Source organism: Scophthalmus maximus, chromosome 4 (assembly GCF_022379125.1).
Source record: "Scophthalmus maximus strain ysfricsl-2021 chromosome 4, ASM2237912v1, whole genome shotgun sequence".
Classification (NCBI taxonomy): Eukaryota; Metazoa; Chordata; class Actinopteri; order Pleuronectiformes; family Scophthalmidae; genus Scophthalmus; species Scophthalmus maximus.
The window spans coordinates 9,271,244-9,290,053 of record NC_061518.1 but is presented as its reverse complement, the minus strand read 5'-3'; the positions used below and the strand labels follow the sequence as shown (position 1 = coordinate 9,290,053).

The 18,810-nt window shown below is 42.3% G+C and overlaps 1 protein-coding gene across 1 annotated transcript in view; it reads right to left on the bottom strand.

Moving 5' to 3' along the window:
* The window catches only part of gpc5a (glypican 5a), a 108,964-nt gene that overhangs the window by 62,486 nt on the left and 27,668 nt on the right, over positions 1-18,810 (bottom strand). The gene's annotated exons all lie outside the window — the stretch shown is intronic.

Here is an 18,810-nt window from a genome sequence, read left to right as displayed (position 1 = left end):
TCTCTTAACATTGATGCCCAAAACAACACTTACCTCACATCCACAGAAATCCATTATTCGGGTTGTAAAGAGTGTATTATATCGCACCAATAATTTCCCAGCGAGCCTAAGTGGCTCTGGGTGGGCAAGTGCATCATGCACGCTGTTAATGCTGAATAGATATCAGAGGTCCCCAAATTGCAGTGGAACTTTTATAACATCTCTTAAATATTTGAGTTTTATGGAGGGTAATAAGGACAAATGGAAAAGTTGGCTATCCAGGAGGTACAATGGCCTCATAAAAGCAGATGGTCACCGAAAGAGGGAATTTTAAAAGATGTTAATGCCCCACAAGGCCAGTAATGTTCAGGATTAAACAGATGTGGTAAGAGCAGGGCAGACAATAAAAAAAACATCAGAGCTTTTTATCTTTTATCTGTGATCAACATGCTTGAATCCAAAATAATGTTCTGCTGTGTTTTCGTTTACAGGATCTTTCTCATCAGTATGAAAGTTTCATTTTACTGCAGGACACAGATAAATATCCAGCTGAATTTTTACATACTGTTTTTTTTTGGTCTCAGTCCAATGCAGATTATCAAAAATAATCACTGATGATTTTCCTCTCTGGCACAAAACTTAAGAGGCTTAGTCATCTTTGCCATCTTCATCCACTGACCAGGCTTGTCCAAATCTCCAGACCTGCTTCTCGAAGATGCAACGAGGGGAAGATTATGAATTTATGAGTTCTGTTAACACGCATAAACAAATCAACACGCCTGGAGAAACTCTAATTCCCAGGACATCATACAGTCAAAGGATGTCAGGTTTAAAGTAAACACTCGAGCAATGATTGGACTTCCTCTCACAATACTTCCGTTTCATATCCATCCCAGCAGTGGAGCCAAAAGGAGCACAAAAAGATTATAATAATGCTTCAAGGAGCGTGATTCAGCACTTTTGTGCCCAGATATTTAAGCCGGATATTAACATGTAATTTGTCAGCGCTATGCTCAGCAGTGCTACAGCTCTCACTGTCTGTAAATTATCGGTACTTTACTTTTAAAAGTCCACATCCTTTTGAAAAGTTTGATCAGAAGGAACCACACAATCTCTGCAGCAATTTAAAATACATCAAGGAGAAAAGTGATAGATCTGCACCCACTCGATCTAATGGTGGAGTATGTGAATACGTGGCTTTTTTTAACAGTTTTACACAGTTAACTAAAGGCATCGCTGTATGCAGCAGTGAAAGAAGTATTTAGCTCGTTTAATTAAGTCAAACTAGCAATGGCACAATTATGGAGGAAAAGTCATCGAATTGACATTTTAAACACGTTAAAATACAGAAATATTCACAGCTAAATATACTTGAGATATCAAAAAATAAAAGCCTCTACCAGTGTTATTATGTTTTCATGATGCTTTGAATACTCACAATAACAATAACACATTCATATTTCGTGTTTTCTATAGAAATTCATCATACCTAATAGGTTGATCACATTTTTTCAATCTAGAATTTTAATCTGCAAATTGACTAATAACTGTAGTTGATAAATAAATCTAGTGGAGTAAAACATACAATATGTCCCCCATAAATACGCTAAAGTACAAATATAAAAAGCACAAACTAGAAAAACACACTTATATAATATAATATAATATAATGTAATATGATGTAATGTAATGTAATATACTATAGTATACTATTACTTCCTATCACCGGTCAAAGATGTAGCTTTAGAGCTAATGCACACAGTAAACACATAAGCGACTTTGGTGCTATGTGGTTTAAGCTGCTTACTCCTACATGTCGCCACCGCTGGTAGAGACTGCTGGAGGGTTGTCAGACAACATTAAACAAGTTAAATCTGAGGGAAGCCTCATCAGTTTTCTCCTCGTTAGTAATACTCTTTCAAAGCCAGTTACCCTGGAAACCTTCTGTTCTGTACTACCTTCAACTGCAGGGTCCACCATGTCACTAGTTACACGTCGCTTCTCTGCACTGCAAAGTGAATAGGAGAATTTAAACATGAGGACAGTCACAGCACAAATGTGTCTGATCATGTTCAATAGATCCATCAAATGTTGTTTTGCAGCAATACAAATAAAAGAAATCTGCCACGCGGCTATAAATCAAAACCTGCGCTGGGAAAAGTCCCGTTACTCGCTTGCGTCAGACATAAACACAGCTCTAATGTTAAGTTCAAAAAGTACAATGATAAAGGAAGGGGGGGGGGGGGGGTGTCATCAAAGAAGAGTGATACAAAAGAGGGTTTCCCCTTGAAGTATTAGCTTCAGATGTTTTTCTATTTATCTTACTCTTATTTGTACATGTATGCATGTTGAGAGGGTTATTAATCACAATAACATTCCACTCGACATCCCACCTTTTTTGTTTCACCATCACCACACTGATCATCTAGCCAGAGCGGACAGCTGCTGTACATTCGCTGCTCGGCACCAAATAACAACACACAGACAGTAGCTGGTGAACATAGGGCAGCACTAGAGTTGGTAGAGACCAAAAGCGGAGCTAAAAGAAAAGCGAATGAATATCGGACTGGCGTTCACCAGGTGCCACAGATTCCACAGGGTTCTAACAGAATTTGGGGCGAAGAAAAGATAAAAGATGAAGACCAAGAAATCACAACGATAAAAAAATTGAAATCAGACGAGCATGGCCAGGAGCAGATCACTGATATAAATTGAACTTAAAAATATTAGAGAGATAATAATGAGATACATCAAATAAACATTGCTCAGTACACAGCATGTGATGACACATTAGTTCACCAGGTCCCAGACAGACACCACTGAGGCCAGTTGAGAGCTCTGAATTAACACTGTGTGACGAGGCCTTTGTCCTCATATCTCTAATTGTTTCACCACAGCCGGCAGTTACAAGTAGCCGCGTTTGCTGCTCCTCCAGCCACAGACGACGAGAGCCACCGCACTGTCACTGCACCTCAGCGGGAACACTGGAGACCCACGGCAGTAAACTACACAGAGGCAAAAGGGACCAAAAATACCAACAGGCTAATCACCCCTGTGAAACGGTTGGTGGATATTTGTCTCTCCCCTCATCCTTCTTTTATCTCTCTGTAACTGCAGCTGGAAGGGGAAAAAAACTAAACTGCAGTTAATGGTAAAGCAGCACATAAACCTCCTGAAGTGCCTTGAAGGCTCCGAGGTGAGCGACGGCTGCAGAACACTGGTCAGAGTGATTTGAGGTGAATTCAAGTCTACCTCAGATTAAGCAGTCTGTCAATGACAGTCATCACCCGAAGGTAAACAAGTGCACGGAGACAGACTCGATGGAAAGTGTGGCTGGAGATGTTGTTTTGTACAATACAAGAAGAAAAAAATGTCATATATATCATACAATACTGTATGAATTTGTGTAATATACAATGTGTCTAGTATTTCACCTTCCCTAGAATGGTACAATTAAACAGCGGTTAAATTAACTGACTGCAGTTGAATCAAGAAAAACTGAACACTAGACGCGTTTAACTGCTGTTTAACCACTTCTCGAAACACTGAAAGAGCATTTAAGTAGCTCCTCCTGAGCCTCAACCCATATACTGTAGTACTTCACATCACTTCACATCTGTTAGAGCTTGGACGTGGGGGTTTCCTGTCACAATTGCTTCAGCAAATTCTGGGATTACTCGATTTGTTCTCCGCTCCAACACTGCAACTCCGTGTGGACGCAGACAACTGCATTCCGATTAACATGGAGCGACCATCAAACCACCACCCACTCATGCTTCACTGGAATAGAAGACACAAATCTCAAGAAACAGCTGAAGGAGGGGGAAAAAGGCAGAAACACAGTCAGAGGCAGCTTAGCCTCAGAAAAGTATGACATGTACAAAATTCAAGGTAAAAACCACAAGATACCTTATATCGTTTAAGGCACTTTGCATAATGAACATGCAACTAAAACACAATACAACGACTGACATAAGCTGTTTTCAGACGTGAACTCTGGAAAAAAGTCCAGAAAATTGGGTCCGGACATTTGCCTTCTCACATACGCCTAAAGCTCCTCGAGGAAAGTTCAGGAAAATTTTTAATATACAGCATTTTTTTTTAAATGGTTTATGGTTCTCCAACAAGTCTTCCAACTCAACTATGTCGCGTGTGGTAAAAACAACCACATTGATGGTTTCCTGAAATAGCGCCTCTACTGGTGACAAGAGGTACAGTACGCAACAAATGCTTTTTTTTCTGCCTGAGATCTTTGTGGGGCTTCATTTGCTTTACCAACGCATGGTCAATGAGCTTGTACAGGGAAGTGGAAGGTGACATGGCAGAGAATCAGCACAATTACTTGACAGAATATGACCAAAACCATTTGAATACGCAAACTTGAAAGACCTGCCAGGTCCACCGCTGACCTTTAGTGCTCACTCTGTACACGGCGGCTAGAGGTCAGGCCTTATACAACGACCTCATACATCGTAACGCGCTGCGTCAAATATTAGTTGATGACTATTAGTCAAACTGTTCATTTATGTGATGCAGCGTCAAGTTTAAAGACCTCACTTCCACATCAGTCCGTTTAACTGTTCTGTTAAATTCCAAACATGAATCTATAGTAAAAAACCAACAGGAATGTGTTTGATCAGATTGGTGGGGGGGTTACGTTCTTTACTTAGACACTGATGTACAGTGAATATTGTGGCCCTCCTAGCCACAATACAGTAAATGAGGTAAGATAAAGTTTACCTTTATTTACTACAACAGATTATAGCTGTCATGAAGCCAGGATAAACGTTAGCTCGGCGCAGCTAATAAAGTAGGAACTGATAGATTTGGTGTTTGCAAGGCCGCACTGACACAGCAGAGAATGGAAGAGATAAAACACAGATTGTTTAACATTTTCCTTCCATGTCTTATAACCAATCTTTCTTCGGAGACAGTAAAACTGCTCGGTCTAAATCAATTTTATAGTTGACTGATCACATAGCGCCTCTCCCACCATTCTCTGATGGCCTTATCTGTCTGTGTTTATGTTTCCACACAGTATCTCCCCAAACTCATCTCTGCACGGTCAATCGCAGGAGAATACCACAGCTGCAGAGCCACACCTCTTACCTCTAGTGCAGCTCTTAATGCCGCTGCTGTGCTCCCACGAGGTCCATCGCAGATACGCCTATCTCTCAATCTCTCTCCGCTTGATGCTAAATCAGTCAATATGCTTCCCCCTCCGGCCGGGGACACAGTTGAACTTCCTCCGGTAATTAAGGAAAACTCTGGGGGTTTTTTGGAATGCCGTGCTCACAGCTGTGGTGCATTCATTGTTGTTTTTTTTCTATTTTCTCTTTTAAACAAAAAAAAAGCCACATTCATTATTTTTAAAAGGGGAGAAATCATGTGCTTGCAAACCAAACAAACCAGTACAGTGGCCCCAACAAAAAAAAGTGCATGATATATACTCATGTGTGTCTTGTGTTAGCATATTCAACGAAACACTCGGTTTTCGGAGGTTGTGTTCGCGCCGTTTCAGAGCGTAAGATTAAAGCTACGTGTTCATTCATCTGAAGAGCACGAATCAGGCTGATCCTTATTAGCACAAACTATGATGTGCTTCCTTGTTGACTCGATGGATTTCCCGAGGGAACATTATCCATCTTCCCGCAGTCTGCCCTGTACAAACAGACTGCGGGAAGTCCGTGGGACTGTGCACAGTCTGTGAAGATCATCACGATTTATCTGGAGACGGACTATTACCCCTGCACCCCAACTTTTTCCAGTCACATTACATGATGAACACCTCCACTTACTGAGTGTGAGAACAGCGACCCCCTCATAAATGCTATGATGGGTTAATCTACTCGCTGAGATTTTTTTTTTTTTTAGCGAACGAGCCCTCGGGGTCGGCCGTGAAGTTTTGTGATTATCATCTGTCCTGTTACTCTGCTTTAACAACATGCCCTCAGCGCTGGGCGCAGCGATTAAGATTCAGCGCTTCCTCAAAGAGACTAATTTACCGCTGCCACAAGGTTCTTTTACGACAGTGCAGTGTGAGTGAAATTTAAATGTCAAAACAATGCCTCCGCTGTTGGATCATATTAGAGGGCAAAATCATTTGCTTCACAGGGAAAATGAAATTCCCATTCGACAAACCCGACCCCAAGGCGTAAATGTTATTATAATTACTAGACGAAATACAAACAAAAGGAAACCGTAATGTGATAAACCAATAGTGTGGCTGTATATAACAATATTTTTTTTAAATTATTGATTCATCAACTGATAAGTAAAAAGGTGATGGTCAGATTGCTTGTTGTGTCCTGTCAACAGTTTAAAAACCCAAAATATCGAGTTTAAAATAAATTTAAAAAAGGAAAAAGAGATTGCACATCTGAGAAGATGAAATCACGGAATGTTTGGTATGTTTGCTTAAAAAACTAAAATAGTCAATTAATTATCAAAATACTCAAATACTGAAAGAGTATATCATAAATACGCGCGTATCTCACAGAACAATCAAGTGCCACGTTTCATTCAAAGGTTTCAAGGCTGTGGGTTGAAAGACCTTCCGGATCTCTCTGTGGATTCTTTATGAATCCGTAGCTGCTCACGCAACACACTCAAACAGCCTTGAACGGGGGAAACAGCTGAGAGAGAGTCCCGAAGAATTCATGCGGCATGAATTCAAGTGTCACAGATGTGTTGTAATGAGAATTCACCTCCTTTTTAAACGCGGAAAAAAAACTCCTCCTCCTTGCAATTCTGTGAAACGTCAAGAGTGACGAATGGAGCACGCGGCGTGTTTGGGTTTGCTCATTTCTGACTGCAGCAAGTTTTCGGGCTATGCGGTGAGCAGCGGCGCTAATCTTCACAACCTCTTCACACTTCTTCAGCTTGTGTCAACAGCACTGCGAGTCAGTTAGCCATTCATATGCTGCTACAGATGGTCCCATCCCTCTTCTTCAGCCCAGCCGACGACATGATTCATGGGGCTCTGTGTCTTGATTTAGGGTCTCTTTCATATTTCTTCTCACCCACAGCAGAGGCGCATTTCTCTACGATTCCCCGGAGGCAATGACCCTGGTCTGCCTGGCCTGCCTGCGGGGGGGGGGGGCTCTGCAGGGCAAAACCCCCACACACACATACACATAAACATGTGTGTACTGTATATAATGTGCACATGCATGGCGATTTGAGCTTGCATTGGCAAAGGCAAAGGAGTCAAAGTCTCCTCGTCTTTCTCGCAAACACTGAAGGAGCCATATGGGCAACAACAAAAGTATAAATCAGAATCAAGCAGACAATCATAATTGTGCAAATAAGCACTAATTCCTCGCCACGGCCAAGGTCTCCACCTGCTCGTCAACAAACGGGAAAATAGACCACTCCACCCTTCGCTTTATGTTATTACTCTGCCGTTAATTCCACAGCCTCAGTCAATGGGAGAAGCACGTCACTAAAAATTAAACCCGCAGTCAATGGTGATTGTTTCCCCACTCAATCTCAGTTGGGCGAATTTGAATTGTAATCACCTGTTTCCCTTCTATCCAGAGTCAATTTTTTCTGCTTCTCCAATTTAGTCTCTATGGGCCTCAGATTGCCCTGTCAGAAAGGACTATAACGAAAGACTGTGTGCACCACTTCCTTATCGCTACCAGTAAATTACCTCAGGATCAGATACAGGCTGCCAACTCAGAACAGAAACTCCACTCGCCAGACACACGGAGAGAAAGAGAGTAGTAGATGGAAAAGAATAGGAGAGAGAAATGTCAAGACATGACGAGAGGAGGAGAGTAGCCCCCGCGGAGACTGATAGTTTCAGCCGCTCTCAAAGGTCATCTACTCTTATCGGAAGATCATCTCCAGTCACCAACGCTCACTTTTCTACACACCGCTCAACAGCGGAAGTCAAGCACCTGTCAATTGCAACCTTCATAACCTGCAGCTGCAACCAAGTGGCTTTCGCTTCACAGTGTTATAAATCCTCGCTCACTATTAACTCACTATTGACACAAGCTGAATGAATAGAGACCAAACATCACCTGCAGGAGTTTGTATCTGAAGTATCCACTTTGTCATGTCTGACTGTTGAACAAGAGAATCAGGCAGAAATGTATCGTAAACAACGAATATGGTTTTATTTTCCAATTTACTTTTCTTTATTCATCAATCAATTGGTGTGTAATTTGTCACTCTTCAGAATTAAATAGGAAAACGACTACTGGCAACGCAGAACAACTGGTGCTCAATCATTTCATCTGCTCGTAGCTGTGTTTGAAGAAAACTTTGACCTTTTATAAGCAGATTTAAAAAAATATGTAACGTGTTATGAGTCACATTATTCATTGATTAATCCTTTGGTCAATAAAATGGCGGCAAATAGTTAAAAATCCACGAGTTTCTTGGTTCAAAACTAAAATTCTTACAGAAAACTAAAAGATATTCACATTTGACAAGAGGATGACTATGTTGTTTTTTGGCCATTTTGCTTTTTAAAAAAAAAGTATTTAAATGAATTGATTGATTGTCAAAACAGTTACATTTTCCACTGACTGACTTATCAATTAACTGACTAATTGTTTCATCTGTAACTTTATGTTATAACTTGTAACTTATTTTTATAAGACATAAATGTGCGTCGTATTTTCCCCAATAAGGACATGCTATACTGTACTATATTGTAATAATAAGATTTTATGGCGACGTCCTCATGATGTCATTCATACCATATGTTTAAGAATTACACACACACACACAGACAATAAACTGCTTGTGCGGCTATGCTGGTGCACAGCTCTGGAAAACAATACAAAAAAAGCCATCAACGCTAAACGTTGAATTTACTGTTACTGCAGTAACATATTTCCCTAGTGGAGATTAACCAAAATACTTCAATCACAGTACATAAATCTGTCATTTCTGGTGAATAATTTGTTTCCTTGTTTCTCTTCGCTATCTTTTTAACCTTCATATCTTAAAATGCGCTGACATCTTTTTTGCCACCCTGGCATTTGCCTCGGTGCTTCAGTGAAACAAAAAAAGTGAAACTAAATAAACCATACATATTGTAAAACATCCTTTGTAAATAAAAAACTTGTGATGAGTTACGATGTGATTGTTTTCCTCAGGTGAACACCGTCATATCAGCCAAATGGTCCTGGCTGCTCAGGTGATATAAAATAAGTGGCCTCAGAGACTAGTCACTTTAGCGGCTTGTGAAGTGAAGGTATGATTAAAACTCGCGGTGAGTCATCTGGATGCAGGCGGCGGGCTTTCACGTGCGTCGAGGGACATTCGCACTTCGGTTCAGACGTGCCTCGACTCCTCTCTGCAGCATTGTGGGGAGCAGCTCCAGCGTGGTGGAACCGAGCAGATGGTGAACGTATGCGGCGCTCATGCATGTCATCATCACCTTCATTAGCTGAAGGTGACATATGACATCATCTGGCCCACGTGCATTATGGGGGCCAGAAAGAGTTGTTTGCTTCTTTTTTTTCTTCTTTTTATTGCCGCGCGGTTCAAGGTTGTTGATGGGAGGTATTGTGAGTAATCATAATTTCCCTCCTCACCCAAGCTCAGGCACCCCCCCCCCCCCCCCCCCCCCCCCCCCCCCACTTTCCACCGGCTACTCCTCCTCAAGGCCCCCCCCCCCCCCCCCCCCCCCGGCATTAAGGTAAATAAGGGCTTCCAGCAGAGAGCCAATGAGCACGGGCCACTGTGCATGTTTGTGTTGCCTTCCTCCCAGGACCCTGCTCGTTTATCTTGGCTGTCAGGTAAAGGGCAGACTCAGAGAAGGTGAAACTTTTTTCTTTTTTTTTTTTAATAAGGCCGACTTGGTTTCCATAGAAACTGCAGGAAAACATATCAGAGACAATGATACGAGAGCGAAGCCCGGTCTCAGGGCATCCCGCAGTGTGCCACGTTGTTATTGGAGACATTTGTGTTTTTGTCAGAGAAAATGAAAGAGCTATTTAGATTAATTCCGAGGCAGCCTCCAGACTCAGACCTTTTACTGAGGGAGGTGAGATTAATGAGACCATATTCACACGTAGCTTTCAGCTGAGGTCAGGAGTTAAAAGGTAGGTCTCCACTTATAAAGAGGTGCCGAGTCTTCGGTGGCCACAAACTCCCCGATGAAGACAGAAAAGACCAACGAATGCCTGTGCATATTGTGATAGAGAAATGAAATATAGGAAGAATATTTTAAAGATGAGAAGCAGATGGACTGGTTGTAATTATTCTCTTCTTTTTTTTTGACATAATAAATAATATAATGCAGAACAGCATAAGGGGTTTCTTTCTAAATCTGCCAATATGCCAAATGCAGGGTACCTGCGCATGCAGAATATTCCCCAGGCTAAAAGTGCATAAAGAAGAAACAAATTGCACAGGTAATGAATACTTAATGACTACTACATTTTTCACTTTGTGGTGGTAAATGGGAAGCATGTTTAGTTAACAAATGAGTGGAAAATCAGAGGAACAGAAGGCACCACACACTGACAAAAGCCTGCAGCTGCGAGATAAACTCAGACAATGATACAAAGATATGAGAGTCTTTGTTTCCCGCCACACTTCTGCAAGAGGAAAATTAAGTCTCCTCCGGAGCAGAACTCAACATGGATACGGTCCACATGTACTCCAAGTCGATGTGAAATAAGGCGCCCTTGATAAGACGGCACGCAACTCTAATGCATGTGGAGACACGCTCAGAGCTACTGCAGCAGAGCTGAATTCAGCCTTCGGCTCCGAGAATTATTTTCTGTATTCATCCCGATGTCATAATTATCTCAGTAAAAAGATTACGGAGAAAAATACTTGGGGGATAGCACCACCAGCGCTCCACACAGAAAACAAAACAAGAAAATAGAAATATCAGGGGCTTTATTGTAGATGTCCATTACTGACACTGCTCCATTAGTCTACTGTATCGTCTGTGGTGCAGAAGTATCTCGGCTAAGACCTGCGAGAGACACCTTTTGTTCTCAAAACAATATTACTGTGTCCTTGTGATTAAATCACAAGACAGGACTTTTTTTGTCTTTTATGACAAAACAAATAGATCCCATTCACGCAGAGGGCTTTCTCACCCAGGACGTGCTGCCTCGGCTCCCACTTTATGGGCATTACCCTCACATTTCTTCCAACTCTTTGTTCCCGGGGTTTTCAGCAGCCTCTGATTTATATTTGAGCTAAAGTGGAAGAGTGCTCCGTGGGGACTGAGTGTGTGTGCGCTGGACGGTAGAGGCAGGTTGATATCACACAGGGGGGCGAGGGGTGTGTGCTCTGACAGCTCAACAGTTGACAATAAGGCCTTGGCTGTTAATGTCCTGCTACCTGGCACAATGCAGGGTCACAGTCTGCTCCAGATGCTGGAGGCAGGCATCCAACTTGTGGTGGTGGTGGGGGGGGGGCTAGTGCCCGAGAGGCAAAAGGGAGTGGACTCACTGAAAGACGAATGGAACTAGATATACACACACACACACACACACACACACACAGATGCACCAGCTACAACCGGCTAACTTTGAATTTACTGTCGCTCCTGCACGGTGGCAGTAACTGCTGCGACATCGGGGATAATATCTGAACACAAATAAATGACATCTCTGTTTTCCAGAGAGCTAGATTGAAAATGTATCTGTTCAGAGCCATCTTGCATAATTCAAAAACACAGGGGGGGATGGGGCAATAGCAGACACGCACACAAAAGCACACTCACACACTCATCTATGTGATCGCACGAGAGGGATTTATGAACTCAATGTAGTCAGGCAGACTGACTTCTTGATTCTGTCACTTGGGATAATCGTCAGGATGTGGTTCTCTGACCGAGCCCCTGCGTCTAAACCCAGGCAGGATATAAGGTCATGTTGGAGTGGAACTCTAGCCATGCAGCACCCAGACCTCAAGTGCTCCAGTGGTTTTGTGGTTATCTGCAGTAGCCAGCCGGCGCAATACAGAGGAGCTTCAGGAGCTTCGCCCTCTCCTCTTCCTCCGCCTCTCGTCTTTCTCTCCTCGTTCCCAATCACAACTGTCCAATCAGCCCTCCCCTCACTGTCACTCCATTGTCTGCATTTGTCAATTATACTTTCTTACTATTTTTTTTTTCTCTCCTAAAGATTGAAACCAAAACAAAACTATTATGCTTGGTGTTGGGAGGCTGGTTCCTAAGAGAGGACACTAAATTACCCAGTTGGTTCCCAGACAGGAAAAGAGAAAAACCTCAGCTATATTTGAATCCAACTTTATGAACTGTTGGTACCCTTGGAGATACTGGGGGGTTCTATACCACGTTTATTTCAAGTAGTTTTTTTCATGTGATGGCAGGAGACAACTCTCTTACTTTCTTGCATGAGAGTGACTAAGAGGACAGCTATGCATAATATATTTGACAGTGCATGTTTAAAAGGTTATTCCTTCCCATTTAAAATTAGGTCAGTTCATCACTGCAAACGAACGTGAAGAGGAGGTGGCGAGATTTTCCTCTGTGAGTCTGTTTATCTTTTAAATTTTGTTTTCTGTCTGTCACTGTCAGGGACGACATGCATCGGGACCACCACTCCACAGCATAGATCATCAAAACTGATGCAGAGGAGCAGTGGAGTGTTCAGCAATCTGGCATGTTCCTGCCATGTGTGTGTGTGTGTGTGTGTGTGTGTGTGTGTGTGTGTGTGTGTGTGTGTGTGTGTGTGTGTGTGTGTGTCACACAAGTTAAGAGCTCCACCTGCTGGTCAAAGGGAAATCCAACGGCACATGACCACAATGACCACAGCCATTTTACTGAATGTAGCACCACGGCTTTGTCGGAAGGGTTATTAATGGAGTGGGCATTAATATGTTAATATATGAACTGAACAAAGAAAACCACCGGTGACGTTATGTTTATCTGAGGCCGCAATTCTGGAAAGCTCCCTACTATATGTATTTGTGTCATTATGATTCTTATTCTGTGTAAGGTTGACATTTTCAGGTCGAGTTCCACCATCTTTGTATTTGTAAATATATATTTATATATTTAATTTTAATTTTTCATTTAGTTTTCTTCTGACCTTATTAGAGAAGTAATCTCACTGGATTTGCACATTTGAGAAAGGTGACAAAACAAGGCTATGCCCATAAAATAAAGCTTTATATGATTAAATAAGGAGACATTACATGTTTCATATATTATATGGGCTATGCATCAACAGTTATATTGTTGATTAGACCCCAGAGAGGTGCAATTCCAAGATTGACTTCATATGAACACAATAATGTAAAGCTCCAATAACAGAGATTAGGATAAACTAATACATAATAATAAATCAGGACTGAATACAGTATCTTTCAAAGAAGAGTCTCCAGAACCCAAAACATAACAGTCTAGTTCATAATACCACCAGATCACAGACCAGGCTGTAGAGACCCTGCAAAGAGCTGCACGGTTTATCTCAGCGGCGATTAGATGATTAAAAGCAAATGGAAGCAGAAAAGTAAAATTTTGTGACATGAATATGGTTTTACAGTTCTTTTGCGCCCACACGCAGTGTGTGTGTGCGTGTGTGTGTGCGTGCGTGCGTGCGTGCGTGTGTTTCTGAATAATTCTAAATGCGGATTATTAATAAAAATCCATCCAGGAAGGGGGGAAAAAAAAAATTTGCTAACTGCTCACAACTAAGAGACACATGCTGAAAAGATTGGGAAGCAGTGCACCATTTTATTATTCAACACATGCCGGTCCCTGATGGGAACACCGCGAGGATTTCACAGTGAGGCACAGACAACCCTCAAATGACGAAGCATGTTCCCTGTGCAGGCTGCAATAACCTAAGCTCTTGATGCTTCTTCAGTGGATTCCTATTAGGAGAGCTTAAATCCTGTCATTTCAGCTAAGCCGGGGGGGGGGAGTGAAAGTTAGACAAATGACGAAATAGGCAAATGATGGAGCCACCGTGTGAGGAACAGAAAAGAAATGACCAGCAGCATAAACCGTCTTTTACAGAATCCATCCGCTCCCTTAACTGGCCACACACGGTGGAGAGGTTTGCTCTCTGACTCCGAGACTCTTATTACCATGTGATTAACCTCTTCAGAAGTAATCGGGCAGCAAAAGACACGGGAAAGGTCAAAGGTCAGTGCTCAGACAGCCTCTCCGGCATGAGGGGTGGCCTATTAACTGAAAGGCCACACTCAAATCTGCCCGGTTGTCTTCAAGCATCTTTTCTGTACACACGGCGGCGTTCTTCCCGCAGTACATACCCCTCCGTGTTAAACTCCGAAAGCATGCAAGGTCAGTTGCCTTATTATCGTATAAATAAAAAAACCTGTTGTACTCAATTAGAAGAAGGCACTTTGAAAATATAAACACACCAACTAACACCTGGTGCGCGTTGGCAGCCGTGAGACAGAATGCAGGTGGGGATGAATTAAAGCGAGTCTACACCGGAGGAGGTGATCATGAATAAAACATCACACTCTCACTTGTTGCGGCTGTAGCTTTTTAGCACCGCCATATCTCCTGGCTGTTTTCTCCCATTGGCAGAGAAAACGTAAAAAGATATAATAAAATACATCCAAAAATAGATTTGCTACCTTGCACACGCTCACCCCAAAGAGTTAAGAACAGGTGTCAAACTGAATCCGCAATAGTGTGCGGCAACTGAAAAGGAATTAGGGTCCGTGTGGTCTCATCACATGACTAATCCAATTTCGTCTTTGTCAATCAGTTACTCCGCCGGAGAGACAGGGATAAAATGGAAGCAGGAACTAGTGCTGGTTTCAATTTCTTTCTAAGTCTCGGCTGCCACCATAACTGCCGAGTGTGTGTGTGTGTGTGTGTGTGTGTGTTTGTGTGTGTGTGTGTGTGTGTGTGTCTCTTAAAGAGAGGGGGCAGTTCATGGCAACCTTCCATTCCTTTAGTGTGCATGTATCCATGACGGATGAAGGAAGCGTGTGGGAATGTTTTAACCTTTCTGCCCACACGGGGACGGTTTCTCCGACCAGAGAAGATAAAAGTCACTTCCACAGTTTGCGGGAAGTTTCACTGATAGATTTTTTTCTTTTATCTCTTGCTGTCCAGTGACATAAATCACAAGAACTTTTTAATCAGTCTTGCGGTGTGACAAACCTAAGAGCATAACAACCCCATCCATCCTTTATGCCCGTATACTGCGGCTGGGCATGGGTTAGGATTCTTTGATACCATTGCCAATACTATTCTTGAGTTAATACCCATAGTAAAAAACTTTTTACAATGCCTTTGAAAGACGAAAATATTTAGTCATTTGAAGCAGCTATAATCAATATTTCTATTTTAGCGATGGATCACATGACTATGTGTATGTGAAACAGGCTGCTCAAAGTACAGACAGAAATATCACGCACATCAGCAGAGGTGTTTTTAGCATCTTTCAGTTTCATGGCACGCAACATTTTTGGTTCACACCCACTGTTCTCATCCATGTTGCTTTCAGTAGCAGCAGGAATCTGTTTTCAGTATAGCAATCTCCAAAGAACTACTGTACACAACCAACTGGGCACCAAACAGCTGAGACACTGGTTGGTGAACATAGTGGAGCCTTTAACTGCTAAAGAGACAGATTTTTCCCTCGGGAGTTGGTGGAGACCAAAGTCAGAGCTAAAAGATTGTGAAATATAGCCGAAAAGACATCCCCAAAATGAATGATAATGTTGCTCCATATCCGATTATTATCTGGTGATAACAGGTGTTGGAATGCGCCACTTTTTTGGCTTGAAAGATGACAGGGCTGTGTTTACGGCTTGTTTCTACTGAGGCCCAAAAATTCACCTATTGCAGATTTAATAAAGGTTTCTCAAATCTGAATGATTGTTTTCGGACAAGCAGACACTAGAACGAGAACATTGCTGAAATGAAGTTGGAAATTATATAGTCAAAAAGTGTCAAACTGGTCAAATGGTGCTTCATATCAGTAGAAAGTTGATTGTTGAAGAAGCGCAAAAGACAACTTAACAGCTTTTTGCTCCATGATTTCATATTCTTGCTGCGAGCATCTTAAAAGCCAGCACATTATGGGATTATTTCAGGTAAAATTAGATGTCACAAAAAAGCTCACCATTGTTAATAAAGCAGAATACTAATCAGAACATTTCATATTCAATCTTTTCCCCCTCCAGTGTGAGTGTATAAGCAAAGGAGAAACCAGGAGAGGGGAAAAACAAACAGATAGAAAGAATGTGCTCACCAAATCCCCCCTGAAGCGAGACCACATCATGTATAATCACATAGACATTGAGATGAAAGCCGCTTGTGTTCTTCCTCTATGATCTTATCTGATTGTTCTTTATCTTTTTGTTTACCAGGGACCCAGATGAGGACGTGCATAAATCTTCCCTAAATCTGCGGCTCCCGTGTCAGGATTTGCTCTCTTTTTTGTGCTTGTCCTGTTTTATTTAATAAAGTAAAGCTCTGGTGCAACTCACCACTTCTTTATGACCATAGAACAATCTCTGCCAGATGCAAAGAGCAGTTATGAAAAGGCATCTGCACACACTCAGATCTACAGTTACACACACAATAACACAAAGAGCAACTGAACCAATCGTTTAAGGTCGCTGAGGCCTCAATAAGCTTCTGTAAATCAGCCACCATCCGGCAGTGAGTTTTATTCCCCTCTCTCTCAGTAGATGTGGGGTTATGACCCATAGGCAGGAGGTTATTTATTGCTTTTGTCTTAGCTCGTGTTGACTCCCAGCCACTCATCTATGGTTCTAGGCTAATAGAAAGCAGCGCAGGGTTGTAGATCCGCAGGGAGCCCGCTAAGCTGCAGGGACTTGGTGCAAAAGTCGGCTGAAAGCCTCGTCTCCCTAGATTCCTAATGTCTCACAGCGCTTTACCCTTCTTCCTCAATTTTTGGGGTAATGAGCGACTCAAGATGAAATTGAGAACCCGAGGTGATTGAGTCTCCATCAATAAGTGTTTGTGCGAATGAGGAAAAGAGGACGGAGGGTTAAAGAGCTGAGAGAAGCTCACAGACCATAAACATTTTCCCAGAGGCTGCTGGCAGAGACGATAGACAGCCTGCAGCCTGCTGGCCTGCTTCTTTAACGCGTCGGTTTTCAGAGATGACTGTCACCTTTGTTGTGGCAAATTGAGGCGTAATAGTCGGAAATAACGAAAGAAGAAAAGAGTAAGTTGTTAATGTCAGAGCGAAACTTAACCTTGATGGTCTGTCTCCATAGTAATGTCACATTTGATGAGCAACAGACAGTCGCACATTCTTCAAATGTCTGTGAGTCTCTCTCTGGTTGCCATGAGAAGCTGTGAAAGACCTTGTTCTCCTTTAGCCCGCCTTCTATTTCACCTACGCGCCACAGCTGTGAAACAATCTCAACGAGGCTGTCATCCTTTACAATGGACTGTCAAACCCGAACCGGCAGCACCAGCCTCACCGCGGTTTGAAATATGGGCTCACCTGCCGTTTCCACAGCGCTGACAGCAGATGACAGTTAAGAGGAACAACCCCAAACAGAGGATATATGATGGGGTCCTTGAGTGATGACAGCGCGGGCAAGATCTAGAGCTGTGATGTAATGGAGACAAGGCTGCTGACTGATGCTATGAAAGAGGCCAGTTTGTCTGCTCCAGTTCACAACCATTCATATCCGAGATCTATGTCTGTGGCCACTAACAGCTAATAGATTCATTCTACATTGGTGTCACTTTGTCCACAAGGGCGGTATATATGTGACGTGTGTGTGGATGTGTGTGTGTGTGTGAGAGACCGGGGTCAGATAGTGTACACACAGCCTATTCAAGTCAGGATCACACATTGTGATGCTGACACATTGTGGCAGCAGCTGAAAACCTTTTGGCTTCAAACGAACTCAGATTTCAGGAGAAAATGCCGCACGTGAGCAGATCGAGGTGAGATTATAAAGGATGTTTCCACCCCTGTGAGCTAATCCGACTCTTTGTCTATCTGCCCGCAGAACAACAAGAGGGTTTTCAAGAAATTAGATGAGACAGTTATGTTTTAGTTTCATAGATACAAAACAAAATTAAAAATGTAAGGATATACACAGAAATCCTTTAAGATAAACTAAATATTCTGCTCTGCGTGAGTTTTGGGAGTATGTCATCTTAATATGAAATCCAATTCTTCCTTCAATAAGAGTTTAAAAAAATACAAATATTCCTCCTACTTCGGTGAAAAGTTATTCCACATGTGCAGCAAAGGGTTCAAGTTTCCACATCACACTTTTGTAAGCTGAACATAAAACTAAAGCTGGCTTCCTTGTTATGTCACAAAATCCTGTTCGTATATACTGAACCTGTTAGACACAGATTAGAGCACAGAATTTTTTTTTCCATCTTAAGCAGATGGGTGTGACATGCAAACACTGCACATACAGTATGTCATTCTGCACAGTAAAGCTCAAACACCCAAGTGAAGATGTCTCTAAATGTTCCGGCACATATGCCTAGATGTTGTCACACAGATATGCCATAAAATTCAAAGGACAATATCGGTCTAAAAAGACGACAGATGGCTGACAAGTTAAAGAAAAAAGGCCTGAATAAATGCTGGGAAAAAAACATAGACGTAGATGCTGAATGGTTTGAAGAAAATATTTACTTTTAGATTCTCCAGGTGTCAATCAAAGGGACCTATGGGAGATTTTGAAAACGGTGTGTTCGGCTCCGCCACCATTATCAAAACACCAGCTGAGGAGATAATGCTGTTCGTCCCTGCAACAGTTGAAGAAGAACCACTGAAGCCGATAAATGGACTGTAAACATACGGCGCTTTTCTAGTCTTATCGACCTCCCAAAACGTTACAGTACAAGTCATACACCCATTCAGACACACAGCACTTCTA